Here is a 21631-nt window from a genome sequence, read left to right as displayed (position 1 = left end):
GAGCTTCTGCCTGCACATCCTCCTCACTGATATTTCGCCAGCCACATTTTCTTCCTTATTATGTCCCTTATCTCCAGTGGCTCATCCCTAGCTTCCTTTGCTGTTTCCCTCCCATGATTTGGAATCCCATGGCTTCCCCCCAACCCCCCTGCCATCTTTCTCTCATCTCAGAAAGAAGAGAAGCTCGTGCAGAGACCCTGAGGCACAAAAGACATTTCTGTGTATATATATATATTTAATGAATTTATTTATTCATGAGAAAGATAGGAGGAGTAAAAGAACCAGATATCACTCGGGTACATGTGTTGCTTGGGATTGAACTCAGGACCTCATGGTTGAGAATTCAAATGCTTTATCCACAGCACCACCTCCCGGACCATGGCATTTCTGTATTTAGTGAATTAAAAGAGGACTGTCTATCTACAAGAGTCTGAGAGGGCCTGTCTGAACAGATACTAAAAGCCTAAGCAGATACCGGGTCATGAAGGCTCCTGTAGGCCATTTATAAGAATGACATTTATTTGGTGTAATTGAATTTCTGGAGGTAAGAAGCAGGGGGGAGGTTATATACTTCTCTTTGTATTTTTAAAAGATTGCCTTGATTTCTCTGAGGGAAATGTGCAGGATGGAAAGCAAGAGTAGACTCAGAGAGCCCACTTGGTATACTTCAAAGGTAGAAGAGGCAGTATTTACTGATGAATTAGACATTGAGTCAGACAATGGAGAGCCACTTACTGACATGGGAGTCCCTCTGCAATTCTGTTAATTGAACACAACACTTTCCTTCTCTCTTCATTAAGTGCATGGCCCACACCTGATAAATTTGTCTAATAAAGACACACTGTCATGTTTAGATGCAGACTGTTTATTGATGGTACAGCCAATGAGAGAGAGAGAAGACTCAGATACTGACTCCCTAGGTCCTAGTTCCAAAGTGATGAAGGTAGAACTACAAAGCCACAGGGGTAGAATGCAGCGCAGGAGTGGAGCAGCCTGCTGTGTGAAGATCTATGCCTTGTGATCTCCCTATCTCTCCCCTCTCCCACCCGCCCTCACGTGGGGATCAGTAGAAAGTGTCTTGCTCCATTAGAAACCAGACATGTCCAGAATTATATCCTATCTGCTCCCCAGGACAGAAGGGCAAGTGAGGGAAAGTGACTTGCTTTTGTGTGTGTGTGTGTGTGTGTGTGTGTGTGTGTGTGTGTGTGCGTTAATACCATTCCCACAACCAAAGGTTTGTGTCCTTATTCCTACCCCCTGATAGTGAAGCTGAAAATATACCCTCATTTATAATCTACCCTTATGCATAAATAAATAAAAGAAGTTGAAAAATAAGAAAACACAAAGCAAAACCTGGACTGCGTTTGGTGTATTGCATCAAAGTAAAGGACTCTGGGGTAAGTGGAGGGAGGGTTCAGGACCTGGAACAGGACACTCTGATAGCCCCTTACAAGACTGTCTCCTATATTCCAGAAGGATTATGAAATGTTCTATCAAGACTCTGGCTGGTTGAAATTTAAGAGTTTGCCAGTTGGTTTATGTGGATGTGTAAGACCACCAGGGGACAAAAGTAGAATATACATATATGTGTATAAATTTTATTATTTTTATGTATTTATTGGATAAAGACAGCTAGAAATCAAGAAGAAAGGGCAAATAGAAAGGGAAACAGAGAGACACCTACAGCCTTGCTTCACCACATACAAAGCTTTCCCCTTGTAGGTGGGGACCAAGGACTTGAACCAGGGTCCTTGTAGATTGCAATGTGTGCTCAGCCAGGTACACCACTACCCAGCCCCCAAGACCTGTATTATTTTGCACCATTTATGAGAATTCATATGGTAGCAAACACATGATACCTACTGTGTTCTAGGTTCTTCACACATACTCACTTGCATATGTAACTTTTGTGATGAAATTCTGAGATAGGTGCCATATATATATATATATATATATATATATACTTACATAATTTTTATTTATAAAATGGAAATATTGATAAGACCATAGGATAAGAGGTGTACAGTTTCACACAATTCCCACCACCAGAAATCCCTATCCCATCCCCTCCCCTGATAGCTTTCCTATTCTTTATCCCTCTGGGAGTATGGACCTAGGATCATTATGGGGTGCAGAAGGTGGAAGGTCTTGCTTCTGTAATTCTTTCCCTGCTGAACATGGGTGTTTACAGGGGAATCCATATTCCCAGCCTATCTCTCTCTTTCCCTAGTGGGAAAGGCTTTGGGGAAGTGGGGCTCCAGGACACATTGGTGGGGTCATCTGCTCAGGGAAGACATCATTGTAGCATCTGAAACCTGGTGGCTGAAGAAGAGTTAAGATAGAAAGCAGAACAAATCGTTGACTAATCATGACCCTAAAGGCAAGAATATTGCAACTCAGGAGTCCAGCAAAAAATGAGTGGCTGAATAAGTTGTACATAAATACAGTGGAATACTGTCAGGGTTGCATTGCTGGAGGGAGAGAGGATCCAGGGACTCATGGTGGTGTGGTAATACAATTCTTTATAGGTGTGTGTTGGTACGCTTCTAATTCTGCTTTTAAAACCCCTTCTGTTTCATTGGTTTAATCCCCCCTGCTTAACACTGTATTCTATTTACATAACCACTGTTAACTAAGCACTACCCTGCCTGCAAGGCATTGGTTTAATCCCCACTGGTTCATGATGTCTTTTTGCTCCGCCCCCTCTTGTAGTACACCCTGGAGGGGATGGGACATGGCACGCTGGTGGTGGTGTATGAATTGTACCCTGTATGAATTGTATCCCACAATCTTGTTGATCACTATCAAATCACTAATAAATAAATATAGAACAGGCGCACCTGTTTGAGCACACCTGTGACGGTGAATGAGGATCCTGGTTCCAGCCCCGGTCCCCACTGCAGAAGAAAGCTTCACAAGTGGTGAAGCAGTGCTACCTCTCTTCCTTTCTCTCCCCTTTCCTCTCGATTTCTGGCTATCTCTATGCAAAAATAAATAAAGATAGTTTAAAAAATAAAAGAAGTTGAAAAATAGAAAACTTAAGCCATGGTCCTGGGTGACCCCCACTGAGTCACTGTCCTCTTGTCTACAAAATGAAGCTTTGTGCCTCCATCACATGTGACCTATGTGAGAGTGTGGGAAGCAGAGACTCTGACTCCATAAATGCTGCCTCCCATCAGGTCTGGCAAAAACAATGTCCTGGGGTGGCTGTCACTCAAGCAGTGTTACATCATCACCTTATCTCTGACCTGGGGCTCTGCAGAGACAGATCAGGCCAGCTTCACCCAGACCCTGGATTCCAGGAACAAAACATGGCCCAAAAATGTAAGAAAAAAGGAAAGAAAAGAAAACATAAAGCAGGCAAAATTTGGACTGGGTTTGGTGTGTTACACCAAAGTAAAGGACTTGGGCGTGGGGAGGAAAGGTTCAGGTCCTGGAACATGATGACGGAGGAGGACCTAGTGGGTGTTGAATTGTTACGTGGAAAACTGGGAAATGTTATGCATGTACAAATGACTGTATATATTTTTAAAAATAGTTTTATTAATTTCTAGATTTCTAGTTGGATAGAGACAGAAATTGAGGGAGGGGATAGGGAAAGAGTCAGAGAGACATCTGCAGCCTGGTGAACTCCCCACACCCACCCCACTGCAGGTGGGGACCAGAGTCTTGAATCTAGGTTCTTGCACACTCTAAGTTGTGTGCTTAACCAGATGCGCCACTGCCTGGCCCTAATGACTATATATATATATATTGGTCTTGAGGGTTATTGCTGGGGCTCACTGCCAGTGCTCCTGGAGGCCATTTTTTCCCTTTTGTTGCCCAATGTTGTGGTTGTTATTATTGTCGTTGTTGTTGTTAGATAGGGCAGAGAGAAATTGACAGAGGAGGGGAAGACAGAGAGGAAGAGAGAAAGATAGACACCTGCAGACCTGCTTCACTGCTTGTGAAGTGACTCCCCTGCAGGTGGGAAGCTGGGGGTTTGAACCGGGATCCTTATGCTGGTGTGCCACGTGCGCTTAACCTGTTGCACTAATACCTGGCCCCCAAATGACTGTATTTTATTGCTGATTGTAAACCATGAATCCCTCAATAAAGAAAAAAAATTGAAAACACACACACACAAAAAAAAAAAAAAGAAGAAGGAGAAGAGGAAGAATAAAAGCCAATGGGCATTGCAGGTAAGAGACTGGACTTTAGTTTGATTTAAAGACTCCTGTGACTACCTGCATGTAAAGATGCTCAACAAATCACTGAACAAAGAAAAATGAGTCACATTTTTTTTCCTGCAGCATTCCCAGAAGGGTATCAGAGAAATCGTTAAAATCTAATGATGCAATAAAGTAGGAAAAGTAGAGGAGGATGACTGAGACAAGTAGAAGAACCTCTGATTTTGTGTAATTTTTTATTATCTTCCCTCAAATCCCTTTCATAGAAATGAGAAGGAAGTGGGATCATTGATCAGAGTTGGGGGAGCTATTCTGGTCTTGACACTTAAGCAGCAGGGTGTCTGGATTGAATCTATTCTGGTTAGTGGTTCTTTTCCATTGTTCTCCCAATTAAGAGATGTTTCAGCTCTCGGTTATACTGCGTTTCCTTATTACTCTTTTTGATGTAGTACTTTTTTCTTTCTGTTATATGGGATAGGACAGGACAGAGAGAAATTGAGAAGGGAGGGGGGATAGTGAGGGAGAGAGAAAGATAGACACCTGCAGACCTGCTTCACCATGAAACATCACCCCTGCAGGTAGGGAGTGGGGGTCTCAATCCAGGTCCCTGCACATTAGGTAATATGTGTGTTTCACCAGATATACCACCCACCCCCTTTTATTTTTCTCAATTACTTTAAAATGTTGCCTACTAACCTCTTAACTAGTGTCGATGTAATTTTGGTAGTTAGCTTTCCAATTAGACATGAGGAGGATTCAGCATGTCTGTTGAGACATAGATCCAAATGTCTTTTATTTTTATTTATTTATTTATTTATTTATTTATTTATTTATTCATTCATTCATTCATTTATTTTACAAAAAGGAGACATTAACAAAACTGTAGGCTAGGAGGGGTACAACTCCATGCAATTCCCACCACCAGATCTCTATATCCTATCCCCTCTCCTGATAGCTTTCCCATTCTCTATCCCTCTGGGAGTATGGACCCAAGGTCATTGTGGGATGCAGAAGGTGGAAGGTCTGGCTTCTGTAATTGCTTCCCCGCTGAACATGGGCGTTGGCAAGTTGATCCATACTCCCAGTCTGGCTCTCTCTTTCCCTAGGGGTGGGAGTAGATAGCATAATGGTAATACAAACAGACTCTCATGCCTGAGGTTGCAAATGTCTTTTAATGGTACATGGGTAGATGATGTTTGTCACAAGAAAGCCTCAAGAGAGAACCTTTAGGAGAAATATTTGTGAAATGAGGGTGATTATTACAGTGAGGTGTAATAATCTTTCCATCCTTATCATGGGGGGGTTGGATTTTGTGAGAGAAGACTTACAATTGTTAAATAATTGTAACTTCGGCTAACATGGACTATTCCTGCAAATCAGATTTGTGGTCTCAGATTACGGCCTCTGTGTTGGCTCTTTGCCTCCGGGAATATGAGTGTTCCCTAGTTATTACTGTCATAAGTGTTAGTCTTCATGCATCCCCTTAGATAGTATAAGTGGGGATCACGTTTCTGATATACATGGTTCTCATACTGATCACACTGCAACTCTGTGGGGGTAAACTATCATTTATATAATTTTGCTGAATAAATTGTATTTAGAAATACAATTAACTCTTTACTCCATCAAGCTGACCCAGGCCTAATATATGTTCATATATTCATATAGAGGAACCTGTATAACCTCTCAGTCCCTGTCAGTCTGAGCTTGCAGTCCATGGTCACAGCTGGGAACTTTCAAGGCTGCACTCATTTCAGGACCTGTCTTCCTTGAGTGGCAGAGCAGGATGACCCAGCCTTCCTTCAGAGAGTGGGGGAATTCCTACCATTGCCGCTCTCCAGTGAGGGCAAGGTCTTGTAGAGGCCCACAGGAGGGCTTATGATGACATTCCTGATGGAGATAATCAGTGATGGAAGAAAGAGGGATCTGTTAGAGGTCTAGGAAAAGATTTCCAGAGTTTATTTGCATCAGCCCTTGGAGCTCTGGGGTCTGCTCATTGACAAAGCACTTCATTTATAGCATGTTCTCATTCCCTCTTTCCTGTACCTCAGTGACTTATTGAACTAATTAGATAGGGTTGGTATCTCACAGTTTCAGTGGGGTGCTTAAGATACACAAGAATCCCAGTGCTGGGTGGTGGCTCTCAGTCTAGTGAACATACATTACCAGGGGGAGAGAAGCCCATTTTAAGTCTCAAGGGCCCCACCTACAGTGGAGAAGTTTCACAAGCAGGGGAACTGTGCTGTAGGCGTTTCTGTCTCTCTCCCTATCTATCCCTCCCCCCTCTTGTAGTGAAAATAGAAAAAGGAAAAAAAAATGCACCAGGAAATGATGGAGCTGCCATGCGGACACTGAAGCCCAGCAATAACCTTAATTGCAAAAACAGAAAACAAATTCCTACCACATTTCCACATAAAAATCTGTATAAGATTAAGACCTATTTGATAGGTGGGTAGATCACAGTAATACCATAGGACAAGTGAGACATCAGAAAAATAGATAGGTGGAATGATGGAAAAGAGAGAAAACTGAAAGGGAAGTCAGAATCCCTGGATCCCAAGCTTGATTCTTTTTAAAATTCTAACTGTATTTGTAAGCCAGGTAATCTCCCTGAGGCTCAGTGTCCTTTTCTGTCAATTAGGAAAGCCACTGTCACCTTACCCATCTTACAAGATATGTGAAAAAAAAATCTGGATACTGTAACAGTCCTTATACAAGTCTAAAACAGTGCTGCAATTATCCTAGAGGCATTTGAACCTGAAACCGTATATATAATTGCTTCTCTCCACATGGGAAATAAGATGAGGCACTTGCTCATTTCTCTCTCCCACAAGGGAATAGCTGTTATCTAGGGGGCATTTGGCTTGGTTTAAAGTTACGCACAATATTGTAAGGTTCTGGGAGAACAGAGCCTCTTTGGGTGGTTCCCATCCCCCTGCAATTTCTGCATATGGAGATAGATATTTACACCCCACTCCATTATTCACAACCTTTTAGAATGTAGCATTAAATAATTTAAAGACCATACAAGCTTGGGGATTGATGATGAAGCTGATAGTTTTTTTTTTTTTTTCTCTTTCAAATCTAGCTTGTAGCAGCTGCAGAAAAGTTCGGATTCCAGTATGAGTGTGAGTGAGAACCATTGATGGACACTCAAATATCATCAGACTATCAGAGAAAGGTCCTTTCTGCCTCCTACAATGCTTTCAGAAAACTGGCATAAGGAATATTGTTCCTGTCCAGCCTCTAGCTACTACCTTCTAACACAGTTTCTGAAGGTCACTCACATTCGAATTAGTCACTGACCTGGTACAAGTCCAAGACAGGAATTTTGATAATCTGTAAAAACATTGACAGTCTTTTTCTTAGCTACTTGTTGTTTATACTTCAGAAAATATGGAACAAGAGAAACCATTCGGCTTAGAGGATATATGTCCAGTTTTTGCACTAACTAGACTCCATATGTTACTAATTAGCATGCATGTTACAATGCACAAGGACCCAGGTTCAAGCCCTCTGTCTCCACTTGCAGAGCAAAAGTTTCTTGAGTGGTGAAGCAGGGCTGCAGGTATCTCTCTGTATCTCTTTCTCTATTTCCCCTGTCACCCTTGATGTCTGGCTGTCTCTATCAAATAAACAAAGATATTGATCATGGAGAACTGACTATACAGGAAGGAGAGCCTGAAAACTGAATCCAGAGGAGAAGTAGAGTCAAGAGTATGTCAAAGAGTGGAGAGTTTTAGATAGGTCAAGCTCAAGTAGTGAGCTATTTGAGGAGGGAGAATTTTCAGATACGACTGGTGGGCTTGTCAGTGAGGAGGCTGTCCATACTCATGTAGCCTGGGAAGTAAAGTCTTCTTTTGTAGAAACTACATTGTATGGTCACAATCTCAGATGCAATCTTAAGTGATCCATATGCAGACAGCAGGGAGGGATTGGTCAGTGGGAATTTAATGAGCCATAGAACTTATTTACAAGGCTTTGTCATAGACACCTATGACACATTCCCTCTCCAAATTGTAAAAATGTATATAGAAGTCTTAAGTGTGTTTATTCCAGCACGCAGTTTTGAGAGCTCCAAAACACATTAAGACACATTTTAGTTATTTATTTAAAATATTTCCATTTATTTATTTATATTATTGAAAAGAGGGAGAGAGAAATTTAAAGGTTAGGAGAGATAGAGGAAAAGAGACAGAGAGACACCTGCAGCCCTGCTTCACCACTGTGAAGATTTCCCTCTGTAGGTGGGGACCAGGAGCTTGAATCTCTCTGCCTCACAGAGTTCCTGTTTACTCTCCTGCTACACTTCAAGTTTACTCTTGATTTCAGAGCTGCCTATTTATAGTAATTAAAAAACAAAAACTTTTGTGTGTGCTTTGGTTAGGGTTTAACAAATAGGAGGTTTATTACACTGGGTTACTTAGGTATAGCAAAAAGGAAAAGGGACAAAAAGATTGGTTAGTCATGATGGCGGGGAGCTGTCAGTCTTTAAGCTGGTTATCAGTGCTTGGCTCCACATGTTTGGGTCCCAAGGAGAAGGAGAGCAGGCAAAGAGCAATAGGAACAGAGGAAATTATTTCTCTAGAACCTGGCTTCAATTACGTCCTATCCACCCACAATCCCTTGTGGGTTTGTCTCCATCTATAGTATGTTCATCAAACTGATGTCTGATGTGTGCTAATTCCTTTCAAGTCCCAACACCTTTTGCTCTAAACAAAAGACCCTGCTGCTCAGTCAGTCTTCTAGTACCACAGATTTTTCCATGATCTGGTGGTTTTAATTTTAGCTTTTATATAGACATCACTGGTGATCTCCATAAAGAAAATTAAGAGGAGCTCCTAGTTAACACACTTAATTTTAAGTGACTAGGATTTGGCAACTAGTATGGTTAAACCAACTACCAGATGGTTTCATTCATGTTAGAACAAAAATGGTAGAGAATGTTTCATCCTCCAAAGGGAGTCTGGGTAACATACTCTATCTACCATCTGAGGAAGATGGGTCCTGAAATTGGGGCATCTTGGAATGTTCCTACACAGAACCACAGAATGTGAGCTCAAACCTACAGGGATGCAGAGGTTACATAGGCTCCTAAGCTGGATATGGGCCCCAGATCAAATTGATGGGGTCTACAGTCAACAATATTTATACCCCATTCCCATATTTGGGAGCTATTCTCTCCTCTGATGCATCTTTCTAGTCCCTTTTACAACTATGACACCATCTCCCCAGATAATACCTTGGGCCCACTTGCATATTAGCTATCAGGCTCAGGCAAAAACTAGTAAAGTCATGGGCCCTTTGGAATATAATTAAAATAGACCTACTAGCTATCTGAAAAATGATTCATGATTAATCAATAATTTGTTTGGCTTTAGATGTTAACTCTCTTTTCAACTACCAGGTTCCAGATGCTGGCATGATGTCAACCAGACACAGACAACCTGCACAGACAACCGCACCAATGTGTCCTGGAGTCTCACTTCCCCAGAGCCCGACCCCACTAGGGAAAGAGAGAGACAGGCTGGGAGTATGAATTGACCTGTCAATGCCCATGTTCAGGGGGGAAGCAATGACAAAAGCCAGACCTTCAACCTTCTGCACCCCATAATGACCTTGGGTCCATACTCCCAGAGGGATAAAGAATAAGAAAGTTATAAGGGGAGGAGATGGGATAAGGAGTTCTGATGGTGGGAATTGTGTGGAGTTGTACCCCTCTTATCCTATGGTTTTGTCAGTGTTTCCTTTTTATACATAAAAATAAAAAATAAAAAAGGAAAGCCAAGTGATGGTGTATGGTCCCAGATAAAATCATGGAAGCTCTGTCAAAACTTTCTTTCCAGGGTAGATGGGAATAAGGCTCTGTGGGACCTATGTTTTGGGGAGTGGTCAGAGCAGAGCTTCTGTCATCTGTAAGAATTTGAGCATTGTGGCTGTGATGAAGTTCTAGATGTAAACAAATGTCCTGGTGGTGGAAATATAAAGGAGCTAGGTTTAGCGGCAAGATGTGGGCTCTGTGATCAGCAACAAATACTGTTATATTAGAGCAACATGGAAGGAGAGTGAAGACATGCTTAAGATTAGGGGGGTGGCAGGGAGGAGCCTTTCCTCCTTGTTGGGGTTAGAGGAATGACTAGAACAAAAGGAGAACTGGCTTGGGTAAGTCAAGTCTGGGGTTGTGGGACAGGCTGAAATTCAATCTTTCCCAGACCCAATACTAACTTACAATAGGAACATACATTGGGATTTTAATTATTTGCTTTGATTCTTAAAAAAAAAAAAACAACTTTTAATAATGAAAAGAAATCCACCAGTGGATTGTTTGTATGCATGCAATCACTTTTTCATCCAAGAATTTGTTTTCTTTCTTATTAATAAGACATCCCCCCAACCACACACATTGTAAGAAGAAACTTTTCTTTCTTTCCTTTTTCTTGGAAGTACAGTTCAGTAAAGCTGCCTGCTTTATTTATTTATTTTTTTATGGGTTTGGAATAGATAATTGCTTGAAGCTAAATTTTGCATTTCTGATAATCCAATTAGGGTCCCAGGCATAATTGTTTCTGGATAACAATTCCTTATTTGTCTTTCTATTCTCCATTGGCCAATTTTCTAAAGATAATTTTCTTAGCAATGCCATCTTTGTTTGGAAGCAAGGAGTCACCTGATTTCTGCTATCAATTTGTTCACACTTTCTCTGGATTTATTGAAGCTTACTTCCACTGAACTTCTTATTTTAGTGAATATCATGAGGAATGTATTTTTTTTTATTAGTAAGTTAATAATGATCAGGAAGATTGTGGGAGAAGAGGGGTACAATTCCACAGAATTCCCACAGCCAGAATTCCACACCATGTATGTCCCCTTCACTGGAAGCTTCCCTGTTCTTTATCCTTCTGGGTTTATGGACCAAAAATCTTTCTGGGGTACAGAAGGTGGAAGGTTTGGTTTCTGTAATTTCTTCTCTGCTGGCCATGGGCATTGACAGGTTGATCCATACCCCCAGCCTGTTTCTATTTTTCCCTTGTGGGGTAGGGGTCTGGGGAGGTGTTGTTCCAGAATATTTTGGTGAGGTCATCTGCACAGGGAAGTCACATTGGGGTCATGGTATCATCTGCAATTTGGTGCCTGAAAAGCATTAAAATATAAAGCAGAACAAACTGCTCAGTAGGCAGGAACCTAAGGGTAAGAATATAGTAGATGAGATTTGAGGTCTCCAAGTCGGAAGAAGCTAGGAAGTCTATTTTAGGTATATTCCAAGGGGTACGTAACTTTATTATTTTTTTAAAATTTCCTTACTGGGGATTAATGTTTTACACTTGACAGTAAATACATTAGTTTGTACATGCATAATATTTCTCTGTTTTCCACATTATGATACAACCCCCACTAGGTCCTCTGCCATCCTGGTCCAGGACCTGTACTCTCCCCACAACCCACCACAGAGTCTTTTATTTTGGTGCAATACACCTACTCCAATTCAAATTCTACTTGTGTTTTCACTTCTGATGTTGGTTTTCAATTTCTGCCTGAGAGTGAGATCATCCCATATTCAACCTACTGTTTTTGACTTATTTCACTTAACATGTTTTTTTCAAGCTCCATCCAAAATCGGCTGAAAATGGTGAAGTCACCATTTTTAATAGCTGAGTAGTATACTTCCACTGTGTATATAGACCACAACTTGCTCAGCCACTCATCTGTTGTTGGACACCTGGGTTGCTTCCAGGTTTTGGCTATTACAAATTGTGCTGCTTAAAAAATAGGCATACACAAATCTTTTGGCTGGGTGTGTTGGGTTCCTTAGGATATATTCCCAGGAGAGGAATTGCAGGATCATAGGGTAGGTCCATTTCTAGCCTTCTGACAGTTCCCCAGACTGTTCTCTACAGGAGTTGGACCAATTTACATTTCCACCAGCAGGGGTTCCTTTGACCCCACACCCTCTCCAGCATTTGCTGCTGTTACCTTTTCTGATGTATGACATTCTCACAGGAGTGAAGTGGTATCTCATTGTTGTCTTTATTTGCATTTCTCTGACAAAGACTTGGAGCATTTTTTTCATGTGTTTCTTGGCCTTTTTGATCTCTTCTTTGGTGAATATTCTGTCCATGTCCTCGCCCCATTTTTGGATGGGGTTGTTTTCTTGTTGTTGAGTTTGGCAAGCTCTTTATATATTTTGGTTACTAACCTCTTGTCTGATGTATAAAGATCTTCTCCTATTCTGTGAGGGGTCTCTTTGTTTGGGTAGTGGATTCTTTTGCTGTGCAGAAGCTTTTTAATTTGATGCAGTCCCATAGGTTTATACATGCCTTAGTCTTCTGTGTAATTTGATTAGTTTCATTAAAGATGTCTTTAAAATTTATGTGGAAAAAAGTTCTGGAATATTTTCCTCTGAGTATCTGTTAGTTTCTGATCTAACATCCAAGTTCTTGATCCACTTGGAATTTACTTTTGTGTTTGGTGAAATATAGTGGTTCAGTTTCATTCTCCTGCATGTTTCAACCCATTTTTTTCCAACACCATTTGTTGAAGAGGCTTTGCTTTCCCATTTAATAATCTGGGCACCTTTGTCAAAGATTAGATGTCCATAGGTATAGGGGCTTACTTCTAAGGTCTCAGATCTATTCCACTGGTCAGTGTGACTACTTATGTTCCAGTACCCAGCAGCTTTGATGACAATGGCTCTATAATACAATCTGAGATCTGGGAGTATGATGCCTCCAGTTCTGTTCTTTCTTCTCAAGATTGTTTTGGCAATTCTAGGTCTTTTCTGGTTCCAGATAAACATTTGTAGCATTTTTTTTCTATTCTCCTAAAAAATATGGTTGGGATCTTGATGGGGATAGCATTCAATTTGTCATCTCTTCCCTCCAGCAGTATTTTTGTTGGTAAAGCAGACTGGAGGTGGTGCATCAATTTGTAAACTGCCAGACTGTTCCCAGACACTTGACTGTTCCCAGCCGCCTAGGTGACTCTCTGTCCATGAGCCACACATACTTGCACTTACTGGCGATTTGGTGGGTTCCTGAAGTCGTTCTAGTTCTGCCTTGTTGTGGTCCCAGGTGGTCTCCTTTGGTGTTCCTAGTTGACCTGGGAGAGGAGGGGAGAGAAACACAGCTGCTGCTGCTCTGTAGCTCCGTCTCTGGAAGTCTCCGCCATATAACTGCTTTTTAAATGCATTTGACTTTACTAATTTTTGCCTGAGCCCTATAGCCACATGCACATGGGCTGAAAGTAATGCCTGTGAAGATGGTGTCAGAATTAGAAAATGGACTAGAAAGCTGAATTAGGGTGGAGATTACCTCCTAAATATGGGAAAAGTATATAAGTACCATTAACTCTAAACCCCCTTGATCTGACGTAGGACCCAAGTCTATCCACACCACAAGAACCTTTATAACTTCTGCATTCCTGCCGGTCTGAATTCAAATTCCATGGTCATAGCTAGGCATATTCTAGGCTGTACTCATTTCAGGACCAAGTCTTCCTCAAGTATGAGAGTATGTTGACCCAGCCTCCCTTTGGAGAGTGGGGAAGTTTCTACCACTGTTACTCTACTTTGAGGGCAAAGTCCTGTAGAGGCCCACAAAAGGTTTTATGTTTTTATCTCTGATGGAGGTGACCAGTGATGGTAGCAAGAGGGGTCTGTCAGAGGTCTAGGCCCAACATATCTGTGTGGGAATCCCAGAATTCCCTGACTAGGGCCCCAGATGATGGGGTGGCCTGGTAGTGATCAGAAGGGACATTGTTAAAGTGTGCTGGTCTCTCGCCCTTATCTAGCTTTTGTATTCCTTACTTAATCTGACAGGGCTAGGTCTAAAGTTATTTATGGAAGTGAAATAGGAAGTAGGGGAGGAGGGTATCTAGGTCTACACAGAAACTATTTAAGTACTTTCTGGTATCCTTTTTTCTTTTTTTACTTGCTTGCTGCACTTACTGAGTTACTGAAAACTATTGTGCACTTTTACTTTAAGGTGTATTTTCCCCCTTAACTCAAGCATACATGTGCATGTGTGCCCTATCTCATGTGCCTCGGTCTAGATCTAGGTTCTATGAGTCTGCCAGGAGGTGTGCCACGTGAAATGGCAATCAGGAGTCCTACGAGCTAGGAATGGTCTCACCTGAGTACTGGAGCTGGAGGGGTGACATCCCCAGCCTGACGTCTGTGCACATAGTTTGAAGTGAAACATGTGGAGGTGACCCCGGTTGCATTGACTTGATTGAGATCAGCAGATGTAGTATCAAATGGGATGGATCAAAAGGAGCATGAGGGAAAATGAACAAAGTGCCAGAGGTTCCATACAAGATCTTACCATGGTTTATGTTGTCTAATGCTATTTACAAATAAGTATATTTTACATACTGACAGGACTGGTTCCTTCTGGTCTCCCTGGTCTAAGATTATAGGTGATTTAATATTAAAAAAAAGAAAGAAAAAGACTGTTATTAAAATGTATTAACAGTTTGAACCTAGTGTTGAAATTCAACCAGTTTACTAATTTGAAACCTTAAGTGCTTAGACTGAAGGAATATATACTCAGAACGGAAGTTTATGTATTAAAAAGCTTGAAACATTTAAAAATATTAATTTATTTATTCCCTGTTGTTGCCTTGTTGTTTTATTGTTGTAGTTGTTGTTGGATAGGACAGAGAGAAATGGAGAGAGGAGGGGAAGGCAGAGAGGGGTAGAGAAAGATAGACACCTGCAGACCTGCTTCACTGCCTGTGAAGCAACCCCCCTGCAGGTGGGGAGCCGGGGGCTTGAACCGGAATCCTTCCTCCAGTCCTTGCGCTTTGCGACATGTGCGCTTAACCCACTGAGTTACCGCCCGACTCATGAAACAGTTTTTTAAAAGGAATATTATGTAGCTCTGTTAGATTTGTGTTTTTTATTTTTTCCTGAATTTTTATTATTAGTGATTTAACAGTGGTTTGCAAAATTATGAGCTCTTTCTGTAAACCTCAATAAAAATACATATTATGCAAAAAAAATCATGAACTCTCAGTATTATGGTTTTACTCCCATGTATGTGTGTATGTGTAAGTCAACATACTCACTACCAAAGTCCTGTGACCTTTTCCTCCAACTTTTAGCCACCAGAATTTTCACAAAACTCTAAAACAGCTTGATGACTATTTTTTGAAAGTTCTTTAGTTCTGATGGTCTATATTCCACATATGAGTGAAACCACCCTGTCATTGTCTCCCACCTTTTAAAGTTTAATTTAGCATAGTCACCTCTGATTTGGATTTGGGGTTTTCCCCCAGCTGTTGTTACCTTAGCCCACCAGTACCTGTTATTTCCTTGGTTTTCTTACTACGTCCATCACTCTGCAAGGACCGGGTCAGTGCTATGTGCTTTTATGTCCAACCAGAAGTTTGTAATTACAGAAGAATAACAGGCTGGTGGAAGAGCAGACGTGGTATAGGGAGGGCATGGAATCTTCTATTTTTATTTTTATTATATTTATTATTGGATAGAGGCAGAGAGAAATTGAGAGGGGAGAGGGAGGTAGAGAGGGAGAGAAACAGAGAAACAGCTGCAGCCCTGCTTCATCACTGGTGAAGCTTTCCTGCTGCAGGTGGGGACCAGGGGTTTGAACCTGGGTCCTTGCACACTGTAATGTGTGAGCTTAACCAGGTGTGCCACCACCTGGCCCCTTGAGGTCATGGAATGCTTCTCTGTGGCTCTTCATCCTGGTTCTATAGCTATGTGGCCTGGGTTTCAATATGGGTATTTTTAGACTGCCTAGATCTCCCAAAGGTCGTTGCTGCCTTTATCTCTAAGAAGCTCACAGTCTCTTTCTGCCTTTACTGTTTCTGTAAAGTTGTGCTAGGATTAGGGCAGCTGATGTGGTACTGAGGCAGGAGGTTCAGGGCAGGGACTACGGCAGGCAGTGAATGACCAACAGCTGTTGGCCATTTAGAATCAGGTACAGAAAATGGTGTGGTATCAGAGTTATCATCTGAGGCACTGACGGTCAGTCATCAGTGGGACTGCGTCACTGTACAGCAGGTCATATGCACGGGAACTCAGCAAGTTATAAGTGAGGAGAGAAGCCAGGTTGGGTTGTAAGGAACTGAGGACTGACTGTTTTACCTTTGGCATGCAAGTATCTCTTTGTCCTTCTTACCTGAGCACTGCCTTTTCCTCCATTTTTGCAACCTATGAAACCCAAGCCTGCTTCTATGCTAGATTTTCCATGTACATTGTAGCCCATATATTGTTGTGGAGAAGAACAAATCTTGCTAGCCTGTCATCTTGGCTCTGATTCCCACAACTGAGTATTCTTGGCATGTCCAGGCTTCACATTTTCATGATTCTATTGTTCCTAATGGATTATTTTTATTACTACTGCTAATTTTTAAAAATAAAGTTCTTATTTTATTTTACTTTATTTTATTGCCTCTAGGGTTATCACTGGGGCTTGGTGCCTGTACTATGAATCTATTGTTCCAAGTGGCCATAATTTTTTATCCATTGTTGTTGGATAGGACAGTGAGAAATTGAAGGAGGAGTGGAAGAAAGAGAGAGGGGAAGAGAAAGACAGACAGACACCTGAAGACCTGCTTCACCACTTGCAAAGTGACCTCCTGCAGATGGGGTGCCAGGGCTTAAACCAGGATCCTTGCGCCAGTTCCTGCACTTCATACTGTCCAGCCCCCTATTGTTATTTTAACAGTTAAGAGCAATACTCATGCCTGAGGCTCTGAAGTTCCAGATTCAATCCCCTGTGCCATAATAAGACAGAGTTTAATAAGAAAAAGATAAACAAAGAACCATTACAACAATAGCAAAAAAGAAAAACCTGTAAGAAGCAGAGGGGTTGACCAATGAAGAGAGGAAAACAGAGAGGAAGGACATTGTATAACTGACATGCATGATGCTTTCATGTGAACTCTGCCAGATAAACTGTCTTTTTGCCCCCTCCACAGATGATTTTATAAAGAATAACAAAGTAAGGCTTACTGAAGCAATCAGGTTATAATAGTGTTTGACAATTCTTAATTCCTATTTGTAAATTACGTGTGACTTTTGACTTGGTTACTTTCTTTTTAAAATATATTTTGTTTTAATGAGAGTGAAAGACAGTGATAGAGAGAGACAGAGACCAGAGCATTACTGAGCTCTGGCTTATGATGAGGCTGGGGATTGAACCTGGGACCTCAGGGCTTCATGTAGGAGACTCTTTTGCATGATCATTTTGTTGTGTCCACAGCCCTGACTCTGTCACTTTCTGACTTGGTCACTTTGCTTTCTTGCTTTTTGGCAAAGGGGTGATAGAAACAGCTGTGATCTTATGTCAGTATGTGGTGATGGCATTTCACGTGCTCTGCATAGTATGTAATTGATATTCTGACCTTACTGTATGTTGGATAGTAGCTTGCTAATTTCTAGTTACTTGTTCAGTGAATTATATTAATTTTGCTTTCACCTGTAGTGTTGGTTCTCACTGGCAGTTAGACTACTGTAAGTAAGGTGCAAGTAAGATTTATCCAAGGTCACATGCTCAAGAAATATTGAATTCTATATAATTAAAACTATCTCATGTTCTCATTATTTCCTGTTGTTTCTCCTCATACGTTTCATTATGCTTTTCCAAATTTTGAATCAATACAGAGTTAAATTTAACGGTCCTCACCATCCTGAGATTCTGTGATTCAGCTGATAAATGAGAAGGCAAGAGGTAGCATAAAAAAAAAAAAAAAAGTCCCACGTCTTAAGTCCATTTTATTTCATTGCTTAAACAAGATGAGATAATTAAAATAATTACCTAGAGATGAAAGAAGATAGTTTCTGCCCTTGCATTGTATTTCATTTTTTTCTTTCTGCCTCAGTTTGAATGTTCCTTTATACAGAAGAAACGCCGAGGCCTGATCAGAAATTCTCCTCTTCCTCCATGGTCTCAGTTTTGATTCAGAAAATAGTTCTGACAAGCCATTATTGATGAAGATAAACCCAGGGTTACAGGAGCAAAAGCCTGACTCTTTGTATTAGCATCCAGCCTACAAGAGACAAAAGGGCAGCAACTACAAAAGGGGACTTTAACACCTCCTCTGATTTTTTTAAATTAGTCACAAGATTTGTTCTCTCTTTTTTCTTTTTTCACAGGCAGATTATTACAGGGGCAGCCATGAAAAGTCTTCAACTACTTCCTTTTTCTTTGTTTAGTGCTGACAAAGCTAAGTTAGATGATCACAATTTTAGTAGTAACATCCAAAGTGGCATAGTCGGGGGGGGGGGGGGGACTATATAAAGACTTATCTTTGCTCCATCAAATCTGATGGAGGGCTTGGCCTTGACCAGTCAGGTTCACTGAGCTTAGTTACAGCGTGTTTGATCTTGTCCTTATGGGCTGCACATTCACAATGAGCCTGAGCATGTTGTGGCCTTTGATTTTCTTTTTTTTCTTTCTTCTTCTTCTTCTTCTTCTTCTTTTTTTTTTTTTTTTTTTGCCTCCAGGGTTATTGCTGGGGCTCGGTGCCTGCACCATGAATCCACTGCTCTTAGAGGCCACTTTTTCCCCCTTTTGTTGTCCTTGTTGTGGTTATTATTGTTGTTATTGCTGTTGTTGTAGGATAGGACAGAGAGAAATGGAGAGAGCAGGGGAAGACAGAGAAGGGGAGAGAAAGATAAACACCTGCAGACCTGTTTCATCACCTGTGAAGCAACTCCCCTGCAGGTGGGGAGCCAGGGGCTCGAACTGGGATCCTTACGCTGGTCCTTGTGCTTTGTGCCATGTGCGCTTAACCTGCTGTGCTACCGCCCATCCCCCGTGGCATTTGATTTTCATCATGACTGATTCCATCATCAGAACAGTTAGATGATGGGGTGATACTGGAGCCTCTCTTTATCCTGGTGGTTATCTTGGAAATTTGGGCTATCATAAAAATAGCAGTGTCTTATATGCTGAAATATATGTAACACCTCCCCTCACCCTTTGAACCTCTGAACCATTCTCTGTTTGGTGGTTATTAACTTGTGCTTTAACATTTGCTTTGGAAGGAGCTAGAGCTTCCTTTGCTGTTATTAACCTTTCAGGGGAGATTTATTATTTTTTTCAAATGAACTATTTTTTCTTTTTTAATGTTTTAAATTTATTATTGTACAGATACAGAGGGAAATTGGTAGGGGTGAAGGAAATAGAGAGGGGAAGAGGTAGAGAGATGACTGCAACCCTGCTTTGTCTCTTGTGAAAAGCCTTTCCAGTGCAGGTGGAAACCACTGGCTTGAACCTGGGTCCTTGTGCAGTGTAATATGTATGCTTAACCAGGTGCGCCACTTCCGGGCTCCATTGAACTAAATTTTCTTTTTAAAAATATATTTATTTGTTTATTGGATAGAGACAGCCAGAAATTGAGAGGGAAGCAGAGGGGGGGCGGGGACAGACACTTGCAGCCCTGCTTCACCACTCACAAAGCTTTCTCCCTGCAGGTGGGGACATGGGGCTTGAACCTGGGTCCTTGAGCATTGTAACATGTGTGCTCAACCAAGTGCACCACCACCCGGCCTCCAAAATAATTTTTTCTTAAGTAACAATGTAGAAATAAGCAAAATACTATGTGGTAGAAATTTTTTTAAAATTTATTTTTAGTGGTTTAATGATGACATATAAGGTCATAAGGTTATAGGGGAATCTTCCAATACCATGCCCACCACCATGGTCCCCCCCACTCCTTGTTAGTATTCTCCCCTAGTCTTCTAAGGATAATCACTATAGTTTTCCAACGTCTTACAAATGGTTTGACTATTTACTTTTTCCTTTAACAAATGATATCATTAAAAAAGGCAGAGAATGGTCTGTATTTATTAATTTTTTAATGGGGGGATTAATGGTTTACAGTAAACACAGTTTTTTGATACATGTGTAAAAATTTCTCAGATTTCTGCAAATCAGTCTCACGCTTAGCCCAGGTACTCCACCATCATCTGTACCAGAACCTCAAAGGCCTCCACTCACACCCCCACCAGAGTCTTTACTTTGATGCAATACACCAACTCCAGTCCAAGTTCTGCTTTGTGTTTCCCCTTCTGTTCTTATTTCTCAACTTCTGTCTATGAGTGACATCACCCCATATTCATCCTTCTCTTTCTGGCTGATCTCACTTAATATGATTCCTTTACGTTCCGTCCAAGATGAGGTGGTGATCATAAATTTATCTTTTTTAATAGCTGAGAGATGTATATACTACTATTTTGACTATTACAAATTATGCTGCTATGAATATTGGTATACATAGATCTTTTTGGATACCTGTGTTTGAGTCCTTAGAATTCTCAGAAGAGTGAAGTAGTATCTCATTATTGTCTTTATTTGCATTTCTCTGACAATCAGTGACTTAGAACATTTCTTTATATCTCTGTTGGCCTTTTGGCTCTCTTCTTTGGTGAATATTCTGTTGATATCCTCTTCCCATTTATAAAAGGGTTCTTTTTTTCCCTTCCTTTTTCTTTCTTTCTTTCTTTCTCCCTTTCTTTTGTTATTGTTGCTGAGTTTGGTCAGCTCTTTATATATTTTGGTAATTAACCTTTTGTCTGATGTATAGCATATAAAGAACTTCTTCAATTTTGTAAGGAGTCTCTTTGTTTGGTTGGTGGTTTCTCTTGCTGTGCAGAAAATTTTCAATTTGATGTAGTCACATTGGTTTATTTTTGTCTTGGTCTTGTTTGGAATTGGAGTGTGTCATTGAAGATACCTATCTTAGATGAAAAAGAGTTCTGCCTGATTGAGTATCTCAAACTTTTTTAATGCACAGACCATAGGCTGAATATATGTTCCTTCAGTCTAAGCATTTGACTTCAAACGTGAAATCAGACTGAAATTTTTAATATATATGGCCTCCAGTATTATTGCTGGGTCTTGGTGCCTGCACTACAAATCCACTGCTCCTGGAGGCCATTTTTTTCCTTTTTTTGGTTTCCCTTGTTGTTATTGTTGCCACTGTTGTTGCTGTTGGTATATAGAACAGAGAGAAATTGAGAGAGGAGGGGAAACAGAGGGGGAGAGACAGATAGACACCTGCAGACCTGGTTTACTACCTGTGAAGTGACCCCACCCCTGCAGGTGGGGAGCCAGGGGCTTGAACTGGGATCCTCACACTGGTCCTTGTGGTTTGTACTATGTGCGCTTAACCTGCTATGCTACCACCTGGCCCCCATCAGATTCAATTTTAACAGTGTTCTCAAATTGTTAATACATTTCTAATAACGATTTATTCTTTGAAATGTTGACTCTCCTAAAAGCTTAGACCAGGGGGAACAGAAGCAAGTGGTAACATTACTTTAAAGACACAGACAGCTATATATAAATAATGTCAAAGGATATAAATTATGGTGATGTCATATATTATACAGCAAATCCTAACAATGGGATTTTCAATGTTAACCCAACTGCCAAATGCTTTGATTTTAGCAATAACTATCTATTGTCTTCTTATACCCTAAGACAGCAGGA

The sequence above is a fragment of the Erinaceus europaeus genome, chromosome 1, assembly GCF_950295315.1.
Source record: "Erinaceus europaeus chromosome 1, mEriEur2.1, whole genome shotgun sequence".
NCBI lineage: Eukaryota > Metazoa > Chordata > Mammalia > Eulipotyphla > Erinaceidae > Erinaceus > Erinaceus europaeus.
Note: the sequence above shows the minus strand (reverse complement) of the source record.